The 12,023-nt window shown below is 41.5% G+C and overlaps 1 protein-coding gene across 1 annotated transcript in view; it reads left to right on the forward strand.

The window, feature by feature from the left end:
• Positions 1–677, forward strand: part of LOC310863808 (stanniocalcin-2-like) — a 6,255-nt gene extending 5,578 nt beyond the window's left edge. Inside the window, exon 4 of the mRNA XM_083772300.1 lies at positions 1–677. This exon is cut by the window's left edge and continues 606 nt beyond it. The gene's annotated coding sequence lies outside the window, so the exon portion shown is untranslated.
• The last annotated feature ends 11,346 nt before the right edge of the window (positions 678–12,023 follow it).

Raw genomic sequence — 12,023 nt, forward strand, 5'->3', positions numbered from 1 at the left:
CCTCAATTCAACATCAAAGTTGTAATGGATATACAGCAAGGAGCCAAGGACAGATGTGCACACACAAACACGCGCGCGCGCGCACACGCACACACACACACACACACACACACACACACACACACACACACACACACACACACACACACACACACACACACTCACATACACACACACACACACACACACACACACACACAGGTGAATACTTTACAGGGAATGTATTTTCGGATGGTGTACAGCTGAAGATTCACTGTCTATATATCAGACATATTTAAAGTCTTTATTTATAAAGGGATGGTTTTGCATCACCGCATGGTTTTTACTTTGAGCCAACAGCCTCTTGTCCAAATCCATTCATTATCCTACACTGTAATGCTAATCATCATTGTTCGTTTAACTCCAAGAGTGAATAAAATGGAACAGGTCCATTTGATGAATATTTTTTTATTCTTGACGTTACAAACCCTATGAGGGTCTATAGTTGGTTACATTTTTACACTCACTGAGTTACAAGTTACAACCCCATAAGGGTCCATTTGGTGCCTATAGTGCCTACTGTGACTTTTCTACAGTTGTATTTGTTTAATAGTTTTTGTATGAAGCTTTCCTAAAACCAGCACATTTGAAGCATGTTGTCTACACAGTATGGTCCGACACAATAAAGTCCAAATCAAACAAAGAACTCAATGAGCGTGTCTGTTAGTGTTGCCAAGTCTGCTGATTATAAGTGACTTTGGGCTTGTTTCTTTTCTGTAAAGTCGCTTATTTTGGTAGTTGAATTACTTGAACCACTGGCCTAAATGGCTAAAAGTATTTATTTTACGTTTTTAAGGGGTGCCACTGCTAGCCCCTCCTGTGCCCAGCTTTCCACATTGAAGACAAATGTGACAGAAAAGTGAAGACGCAAATTGTGATTTATTTGGCCGGAATGACATTTGTGATGATATGACTTGCTGAGCACCGAATGACAATGTGAATGTAATATCACACGGGTGTGATTTTCTTTTATAGGAAAGCATCAAAAGAGGCAAAATATTCGTGGATTATATGTATAAATGATTATCCTAGATTTTTCTTTAGCTTGTGGAATGTGCGCAAGATCACCACTAGAGGGGCCTATAAGTATGGGGTTTATGCATAGCATAAGATTAGGCCAAACACCAAGCTCTAGAAGGGAACTCAAATGGAATGAATATAATAATAAGCTATTGTTAAATATAATATTAAGCTATTGTAAATAATCCATTTTCAGCCAGATTATCTCCGGCCAAGTCAACCTCTGTAGATAAGAAGGGAGAGCTAGATGACGGATGAAAAGGGATAAGACAAAAGTCAAGATAATGGTCTCCGGTCACTAGCTCAGATTCCAGTGGAGGGGTCAACTCTATGGGAGGGCCACACTGACTGGGCAAGCAGCTGAGTAGGCCTGTTAAAGAAAAGACAATTGTTTATATGTCTTATTATATTTTCTATATTATCTTAAATGTCATTGTGCTGTATGTGTTTCATACAATGGGAAGGAGGAGGTTTGTTACAGTGGATATCCGTAGCCAGGTGATCAGAGAGCCTACTAGTTAAAACGTCAACATCATGTTGGGGCTAAAACAGGTTGAACAGGTTATAAACCAATCCTGATACTCATGAAACATTGTAAAAATGATTAGGAAACGTTGTAGATGTTTTGACAGAAGAGGGATGTGTATAGCTATTATAGTTATACTGCTGCAGGTGTGATATTGCCTTTGCAGCCAGGGCTTCTTTAATGTGCAGCTGTACTGAAAATCTTATGGCAGTTTGACCACAGTATAGTTTAACTTTAGCAGAATGCCGGAAATTCTTAAAGGCATAAAATGACCACGGATATGATATCCCCTGGAGTCGTTGGTCTTAAAAACATGAGAAGTTGTTCTCATTAATGGTAACACTAACAAGCCATGGCAGGTCAGGCAAGGGACAGTTCACATTGAAGTCTACCCATGGAAAATACAAATACAATACAAACGATGTAAGAAAGCACTTTATGCATATTTAATCATAGCAAACGAAACAACACCCCCTGAACTTGACCCACAATTGCAAGCAAAAAACTTTTGACAGGAAAGAAAAATGAATACCGGTATACCTTGAGATGGATGACAAAAGAGAGGACCCTCTTCCAGAGTGTTAAGGTGCAATGATGGCCAAAACAAACAAAATAGCAAACTACATGTAATTATACGCAATAATGCAATTCATGCTGTGATAGAGATGCAGTTTATTATCCAAAATATTATTTCAATTTATGCTGTGGGAGAGTAATTTAATAGTTTTAAATTAATCCACTTTGAATAAATGCCCATAAAAGCACATGCACAGCTCACTGCAGACCTATAGTTCATTCATCAGCAGTGACTGTGTTGCTGAAAATGTTGCTCAACCCCAGCTCAGCCTCAGCCTAGCCAATGTTCTCTACTTACCAAGCAGGTACCCACCCGCTATGGAACCTGAATGTTAGGCTTCCTGCTCCTGAGTGTGCTGATGGGGCATATGGGTTTAGGTTGGTATGCTTGACAAGACTGTACAAGCTGAAGTTGCACTAGTACACAGATTTAACAAATGCTCAAGCCAGCAAGTTTTATAAATTAGTTTGTTATGTGGTGGTGCTTTTCTACAATTATCACAGAATGGTGTTTGTAACAATTATCACCTGCCCTGTTTTGTCACCTGATGAAGACCAACCATGGTCAAAACGTTAATGCCATTAAAAATAATAATAATAAAATAAGCACCGTACCAGTACCAGTACCCATTGTCCAGCACCAGCGAGGGACTGGATGGGCACAAGTTGCACAACTCACGTATTTTTGACCATGTAGACTTACCCTGGTCCTTTTGTTCTCTTGTTTTAGTTTCTTTAATAGGCTTTTTTGTTTGTTTGTTTTTAGGAGCGCTAGCCCCAGCTATATTCAATTATTAGTGTAGATTTTTGTCTTACACAAACATAAAATTCCCATTGACAATGAATGGAGAATTTACGTCATATGTGTCTGAGCAAATCGGCTATTTTCGACATTAAATTCCCATTGACAATGAACAGAGAATTTACGTCCTATGTTTCTGAGCAAATCAGTATTTTTGTCCTATAGCCTACGCAAATATAAAATTCCCATTGACAATGAATGGAGAATTTACGTCATATGTGTCTGAGCAAATTGACATGTTACGTCATGATGATGTACGATGATAAGAACGACCCTCACTTCACACAGGTGTTTGTTTTTTTTCATCACAAGGTTAAAATGTAGATAGCATGCTATTTTGACAGATGCTATAGGTTCACTGTTTACCTGCATCCTATAGTCTCAATGTAGCCAACAAATTATTTTGATAGTTTGTCTCGGTTTACCTGTAGTTTACTGAGGTACTTCACTGTCTTTTCTGCATTTGATGAATGTGTTTACCTTGCTTATTGTAAATCGCCCTGGATAAGAGCGTCTATAGCTGTCTGCCGTCTCAACTTTCTCTCCTGCTCTCCGGTTTTTGGTTAAGTCTCAGCAGTGTAGAGAATGGTATGAGAATATACCACACAGTCACTATGTTTGTAGTGAGGGAGCACAACTTCTGACATATATCATAATCTTAATGTGACTGTTGGTGGAGAATCAGCTATAGGCTATGCAGCTTAGGCTACTTATAAAGCATTTGGATTGATGATGATGTTCTTTTTAGGATTTTAAATTACATGTAAATGCGAGGCCTGAAATGTTATCACTGTTGCATCCTTCAAATTGCAACAGTGTTATGAATGTTTCCTCAGTCTGGCTGTTTTCTGTTATGTACAGGCTGAATATATAGGCTACTGTACACTTTAAATATTGTTTTAGTTGACATTCCTCAAGGAGTCCAGAAGAAATGTCACCATCATACTATAACGACTAACATAACCTTTATAATAAATGTACTGTGTATGCTGTATATCTGTTTTCATGAGCAGACTTACATGAACATGCAGAAAGGCATTCACAAGGTAATTCCTGTGGATGCCACATGGTGGAGTATTGCCTGGATGAAATCCACAAGGCTCATTCAGAAGTGTGGTTTCAAATATTGTTCAGTATAGGAGGTGTACCTACCTGTGCCAGAAGGGTTGCGCACTCTGTCAAATCCAGTAATTTTGTGGTGAATGTTTCAAAATGGTTGAACTGTGAACTAAAGTTAGTGATCATGATTAGGTAACCAACCACCAATATGAATAAACACTATATACTTGCAGAGTTTTAATAGTTCTATTTTTGAGGGTGCTAGCCCCTCCAACGTATGGCTTTCAGACATGACGTCATATGGCAGCCAATTAAGTCTATGGACTTTAATGTTTGTCCTATTCACGTGCCCCCTAAAATCAGCAAGCCCCCCCCCTGCCCCAGTGACGTCATGTGGCAGACAAGTCTATGGACTTTTTATATTTGCTTTAAGCATGCCCCCCACGTGATGTACAGAGGCAAACAAAGGCGACACTCACTTCACACAAGTGTGATTTCTTTCAAATACTGTATATATGCTACAAAAATGTAAAGTTGATATGTGTGCTATTATATGAATGGTATAACACCAGAATAATATAAGGTTTAAAAAGATGGGATGCTGGGATTAATGCTGAAGTCCCTTTTCAAACAATCACGATACACTGTTGTTGGTCTGTCTTTGACTTTTGGCCACATATTGACTGCCAGCCACTGTTCTGTCTATCAACGTGCCCATTTATTGACATCACTTATTGCACTGTGGCTGGATAATAAAATAAACAAAATAAAAGTCATACACAGTACCTATCTCTCCTCCAAACTCTGTGCACTCCCAGACTCAGTCCACAATGCCCACGGCTGGCATTGCTTACAGAGCAGTTCCACCATTTAACGGCTTTCAATTGTGATTTGCTGACCAGTTGCTGACTTGAGTTTTTATCCTCGTGGCCCGTTGCCGTTTCACTGGCGATTACATTACTAAAGAGCTCCAGAGGGCCGGACAATGCCAGAGAGCTTTACATGCCACTGATGTCATCGCCTGCAAAGAATAGGATTCTGCCGTTGGTCAGAATATTGTAGTGTTTACAACGAGGGGCCCCTATGGGGACTCGGGTAAGTGTGTGTGTGTGTGTGTGTGTGTGTGTGTGTGTGTGTGTGTGTGTGTGTGTGTGTGTGTGTGTGTGCGCGCGCGCGTGTGCGTGTGCGTGTGTGTGTGGGCTTTTCTCACAATTTTTTGTGAGTGCACTTCTGTGTGAGTTTCGTGTGCCTGTTCCTACAGTAGAAGGAACTGACAGGTGTGCGAGTGGATTTGAGGAAAGGCTTTCAAGTGAGATGCTGTGGTTTTAATTAGATGACTTATTGTATAGGCTAGGGGCTGTGCGTGTCTGTTGGCAAGCAAACAGCGTGTTTTAATGACATGTTTCCCAAACACATTGTTAAGCAATATCAGTGATTAAACAGTTTGTACTAATATGTATTGCCAATACTGCCAACTGAATGGGAAAGAGAGAGGGGGGCGGGGGGGGGGGGGGGGGGGGGAACTCTGGGGAACTCTGGGGACTCTGGGAGTGGGGGCCGACTACCCAACCAACAAGAATAGTCTTGTAGTTTGGCTGTGTGAATACCCAATAAAAAAAAAAAAACAAGTCAACGTCCAATTACAATGCACTCTGTCAGCAAACCAAAACCACTGTAGGCCTACTATTAGACGTAGGTGTGCACAAGTACTCAAGTCTCACCTCACCTATCCCGTAACCCCGGAGGGCCGTTGGGGCACCACAGACAATCTGTTGACCAGCTCTCTCCATCCCTCTCTGTCCATCCACTCAAGTCAAAATACAGCTGAAAATAACACTGAAGCATCCGTCCTATGACAGAACAACTGATGAATTTCAAAGCAAAAGCATATACATAATTTATATAATGACAGTGAAGGTTATCATCGAGGTTATGGGTTATCTTTAAGACCCTTTATCCAGGTGCTGTCCTTTATCCAGGTGTTGTAGCAGAGATTAAAATAGGCTGCATTTTGCATCCCAAAACGCAGTTTATAGTTAAGGGACTGTTTTCTACATGCATATATAACCACATTATAACCAAAATGAAATGGGAGTTAAATGCTGCAATTTGTAAAAATGGCAAAATTTGACTCCTAACATCGTTGAAGTGGGACTCATAACATTTCCCTGGGACTCATCTAAAAGACCATCCCTGCATCCCGGGACTCATTACATTGAAAACCTATTTACATCACTGCTGTAGTGTAGAGGTAAATCGCTAGGCCACACAGTGGTGCAGCCAGCTCTGCCAGGAGATTGACAGTGAACACTGTTGACAGGTGTTCGTGGGTGGGAACACTGGGAAGCCAGAAGGGGATCGTGTCCTTGTTGCTACACTAGCAAGTCGGGGTGGAGCGGGTGGAGTGCCTGTTCAATAGTGGGAGGTGTCTCTGGGAGAGTGTGAACGTAGGCGTGCATTATTACTCCCCTGGTGAAACTTCTCACAGTCCTGTGAGAAGATCTGGCATGGTGACAGGTGGAAGTCCACAGACAAACTGTGGGTTGGCAGTGACAGGAAAAGGACCACAGTACATAATGTGTGTGAGACTGACAATGACTAAATCAAATAACAGTAGAATTTCTGAATGGATTAACTGATGCGTACCAATTTAGGCCAGGGGTCCTTCACATCAAAATGTGAGAACCTTACCAATCCCATCTCTGAGACCCTGAGAAAGTAAGTGGGGCCTCCAAACTCCACTAACGCAGAGCTGCGTTTCTCAACACGTTAACTCCCCAATCATAGCCATGACCTCTGGTTCCAAACCTTTGACACCCCCCCCCCCCCCCCCCCCCTGGCACTGCCAAAAGAAGGTGTGATGATGACAGACGTGCGTGTGTGTGTGTGTGTGTGTGTGTGTGTGTGTGTGTGTGTGTGTGTGTGTGTGTGTGTGTGTGTGTGTGTGTGTGTGTGTGTGTGTGTGTGTGTGTGTGTGTGTGTGTGTGTGTGTGTGTGTGTGTGTGTGTGTGTGTGTGTGGAGATTTCAATATTCTCCCCTGCAAGTAAATTGTCCCTGAGTGACTGGATTGCTATAGGATTTCTTATTTTGTCATGTATTAAGTTTTGTATTTAATAGTCTTCCATTATGTCTTCCTATCATTCACTGATGATGACTATTCTGCCAGACATTTCTGCTCAAAATGGTTCAGTGTCTGGTTTAAACAGTGTTGCTGTAATGTGTGCCTTATGATATTTCAGATATTATACAAGTCAAGTCAAGTGGTGTCAAGTGTGTGTGTGTGTGTGTGTGTGTGTGTGTGTGTGTGTGTGTGTGTGTGTGTGTGTGTGTGTGTGTGTGTGTGTGTGTGTGTGTGTGTGTGTGTGTGTGTGTGTGTGTGTGTGTGTGTGTGTGTATATATTTAAATCCATTGTGTGAGTTAAAACTAGCCTGACACTAGTCTGAATTTCCATTTAGTTTCACTGAATCGACAGAACATATTTTCTTAATGGGCGTGGCTATAGCGATTCAGGGCTGGAACCAGGCTAAGTTAAAGGACCTATAATATTTAAACAAAAATCAATTTCTTTGGGGTTTTTGGGGCTCCCATATGTGTTTTCTATCCCCACAAATAACCAATTTTGAACAATCAGGCTTTCATATCATATGGGTGTTTTAATGGAAATTGCTCTCAGGAACAGCTCAACTGATTTTGTCCTCATCGTGATGTCATCAATGTCACCCTACTTTGTATAATTCCTCCTCTTCTTCAGTCTTCAGTTCCAAATTTGCATTTCCACTTTGTTTACAATGTCCACCATTGTTGATTTTCCAAGCTGGCATGGAATGGAAACAAGCCTGGTTTTTATCTAGCATCAGTATTATAATGACTCAAATATTAAATAATCTGCATATCAGCACCCCCACCATCCCAGGACATTGTGGTACATTGTGGTTCAAAGTCCAGAAAGAATTGACAAGGACTGGTTATAACAGAGTAGTGATTGAGGCTCAAACCATTAGAAATAACTTTGAGGGACATATAGACAATATGATATTAAATATTAAAAGCAGTTTTAAAATGCATGTTATTTGCACTTTAAAACAAATTGAATATGATCTATCTAGTAAATAAAAGGGTGGGCCAAATCTCTGTTCGCCTTGATTACATCTCACAGTCTGACATCCACACAACACAATGTTGCCTAATGTCCTCCACACACACGCACGCACGCACGCACGCACGCACGCACGCACGCACGCACGCACGCACGCACACACACACACACACACACACTTACCCGATTGTCTTCAAATCTCAAAATGTGTGATTTTGTCCTCTGTATTTGTTTCTCGTTGCTCTGCCCATGCTTTACAAATACTGTAGGTTTGAACTGGAGTTAACATAAAGGAATGACTCATCTGTAACTGACAATAACTCTCAGGCACCTCCTTAAACAGCCGTAATCCCCACATGAGTAAACTGATCCAGCAGCACTGCTGTGTGTGTGTGTGTGTGTGTGTGTGTGTGTGTGTGTGTGTGTGTGTGTGTGTGTGTGTGTGTGTGTGTGTGTGTGTGTGTGTGTGTGTGTGTGTGTGTGTGTGTGTGTGTGTGTGTGCGTGTGTGTGTGTGTGTTATGTGTTGTGTTGTGTTTGCGTGCACATGGGTGCATGTGTATGTACGTGCGTGTATGTACGTGCGTGATTTTGATTTGTTTCAGCCAGCTGTGTGTTGGTGTTTTGGTGTCGCCTTTGTTATGGCTATAGGAACAAACAGTAGCTAGGTCGGAACAAGGCAGAGAGAGGGAGAGAAATAGCATTGGGAGACAGAGCAAAAGAGAGATGCGTATCAACAGGATTACGTTCTCTTGATTCTATTGTCACCGATGGTCTGCCACCAGCCACCTGTGTGCTGCCAATACAATCATTTGTTTTACATTTTGTTTAGGCACGACCACAGTTTGATTTCCTATATAGGGGAGATCCATGCCACTCTTGTCATACAACTTTACTGCCGGTGCTGATATGTCTCATGGCTGCTTGACTGAATTAAATCCAAATTCCTTTTGGGAAATGTACTGTATGATTTGTCTGATATTTATGTTTGCTAATATCATAATTCCTTCCATCCATCCATCTTCAGCTGCTTATCCGAGGACGGATCGCGGGGTCAACAGTTCCAGCAGAGAGCTCCAGACTTCCTTTACCGGACAACATTAGCCACTTCATACTGGGGGATCCCAAGGCGTTCCAAGGCCATCGTGAAGATATAACCCCCCTCACCGGGTCCTTTGTCTACTCAGTGGGACGTGCCCAGAGGACTTCCCTAAGGAGATGCGCAGGAAGCATCTGTACTTGATGCCCAATAACTGGCGGGAACAGCAGATCTACTACGAGTCTCCCAGTCCCAAGTGAACTTCTCTACCCTTTCAGCGAGTGCAATACCGATCCTGCTGCTCCGATTCAAGCGTGAACAAGACCCCAATACACCTTTACTTGGGGCAAGACATCATTCCCTACTACACCCTCCTACAGAAATATCATATAATTTCAAGACTTAGTCCTTAGACCTTGGTTGAGCCAGACCTGAGGCCTTTGCTACATTATCTTCCCCATCTGCTTCCCCTGCCATTTCCTGTCTATCTCCACTATCGCTATCAAATAAAGGCCCCCAAAAGAACTAAAAACAACAGAAAATGTTTCTATCCCTATTTTGGGAAAATTTGTCACAAAATTTCAAAAGGTTTTTGCGATGCATTGTGTGGATATTATAAGCTATATTTTATTGCACAAAGTATATATATATAGACCTTTAGTGCTTCAGAAAATGTCCTCCCTCTGTTTCTTTCAAATCAAACCCTGGGCAAACTGTGACATTTGAATATAGGTTTTGTCAACAGGGAGGCTACAGGGCTGACTGTCATGTGAGCTGGTGGTGAAACGACTAGAGGCATTTAGAGCAGTAAGTCTGTTTCAGACGGGTTTACTACTACGGTCTACTACGGGTCTATACTCTACTGCCCCTTTTACAAATTTACTGCAATGATTTCAAAACTAGACAATGGTCTCTAGTTCGCATTGAAATTAGGGTACTATTAATTAGATGATCTGTAATTTCATGTTAATGCCATTGTGACTACATCTGATCTGACAGAAAAATATTTTATTTATTCTAATGTACTGCAGCATGGAATCACGGAAACGAGGGTTCCAGCTTCCAACCAGGACTATATTTGACCCTTCATCAGTCTTCAGTTCCAAATTTGCATTTCCACTTTGTTTACAATGTCCACCATTGTTGATTTTCCAAGCTGGCATGGAATGGAAACAAGCCTGGTTTTTATCTAGCATCAGTATTATAATGACTCAAATATTAAATAATCTGCATATCAGCACCCCCACCATCCCAGGACATTGTGGTACATTGTGGTTCAAAGTCCAGAAAGAATTGACAAGGACTGGTTATAACAGAGTAGTGATTGAGGCTCAAACCATTAGAAATAACTTTGAGGGACATATAGACAATATGATATTAAATATTAAAAGCAGTTTTAAAATGCATGTTATTTGCACTTTAAAACAAATTGAATATGATCTATCTAGTAAATAAAAGGGTGGGCCAAATCTCTGTTCGCCTTGATTACATCTCACAGTCTGACATCCACACAACACAATGTTGCCTAATGTCCTCCACACACACGCACGCACGCACGCACGCACGCACGCACGCACGCACGCACGCACGCACGCACGCACGCACGCACGCACGCACGCACGCACGCATTAAGTGCATTTAATTAAACCACATAATTAATGCATACTGTAGCATGTCATGCAGCACTGATCTGCCTCAATTTCAACGGGAAACAATATATAATGTGCTGTAGATACTGTAGACACAAAACAACAGAGGAGCTGTACCCACTCCACCCTTAACCCAGACACTGTGGACTATTGCATGCTCATTACAGTTTTAGTGAGGTTTAGCCTTATACCAATTATGTTGCACAATTCTGTCAGCTGCAACAACTGCAGACTAGTTTCACTGGCTCCATTAATAGGCTGTTGACAGTTCCATATTAACAACCTAAAGAAAGATGAGGGCCCTCTTTCAGACCTGTGGAAGATCACCTTTAGTACACATGTGCTTAAACTTTGCAATGTTATTAATTTGGAGTACTACTTTGTTAGCACTAAATCCTTCAGTACATTATATCCAATATGACCCGCCATCAAAACGTATACATATTACCATAAAACGTATGAGGTTTAAAAATACACTGTCATTCTGATCATTCTGCCTGCTATAGAGTCTATACTACTGCATGGGGTAACTGTACAAACATGTGAGATCTAATCCTTCATCTTAGCTAGCCTGTCAGCTTCCTATAGTGACAGCTCCACCCTTTACACCTCTGCACAGGTATGTGGAAGGGTTGTAGGGGGTGTGTACATGTGGGTGTGTGCATGTTAAACAGGAAGTACGCGTACAGTAAGCTCAAAGAGAGTTCCATGGCCACGTGTCAAGAGGAATGCCAAGGTCAGCTCCAGTGTCAGCTCTCGCTTTCTTGTGACCGTCTTTCTCCTACTTATTGTAATAGCATGAGTTATACTTAGTTGTGCACTCGTGTCGCCCACCAAAAATAACTGATCTACAAGCTCACAATGCGTTGCACTGTGGCGTGTAGCTTGGATATTTTTGGTGCGTGACACAAGCAAAACCTTGTCTAAATCAACCATAGCAATTACTACATTTGTCTCCTTTATATTTTGTATATGATGCATGGTGATTTCTTTCTCTTTGTGTTTCTTTCTCACACATAAACTCGCACAATTCACATTACACTGACTGTACTGCACCATGTTTACACAAGGACTACACGACCCTTTCATTCAAACACAGATTATGTTTATGATGCTACGCCCCAGACTTTTATAGTATGTCTTGACAAACGACTTGTGATGGCAAATCGATGAAGGAATATTTCTGTTATTTCTGTATAATCATAATAGGTATTCAG

Source organism: Protomyctophum parallelum, assembly GCF_964188405.1.
Source record: "Protomyctophum parallelum genome assembly, chromosome: 1".
Lineage (NCBI taxonomy): Eukaryota > Metazoa > Chordata > Actinopteri > Myctophiformes > Myctophidae > Protomyctophum > Protomyctophum parallelum.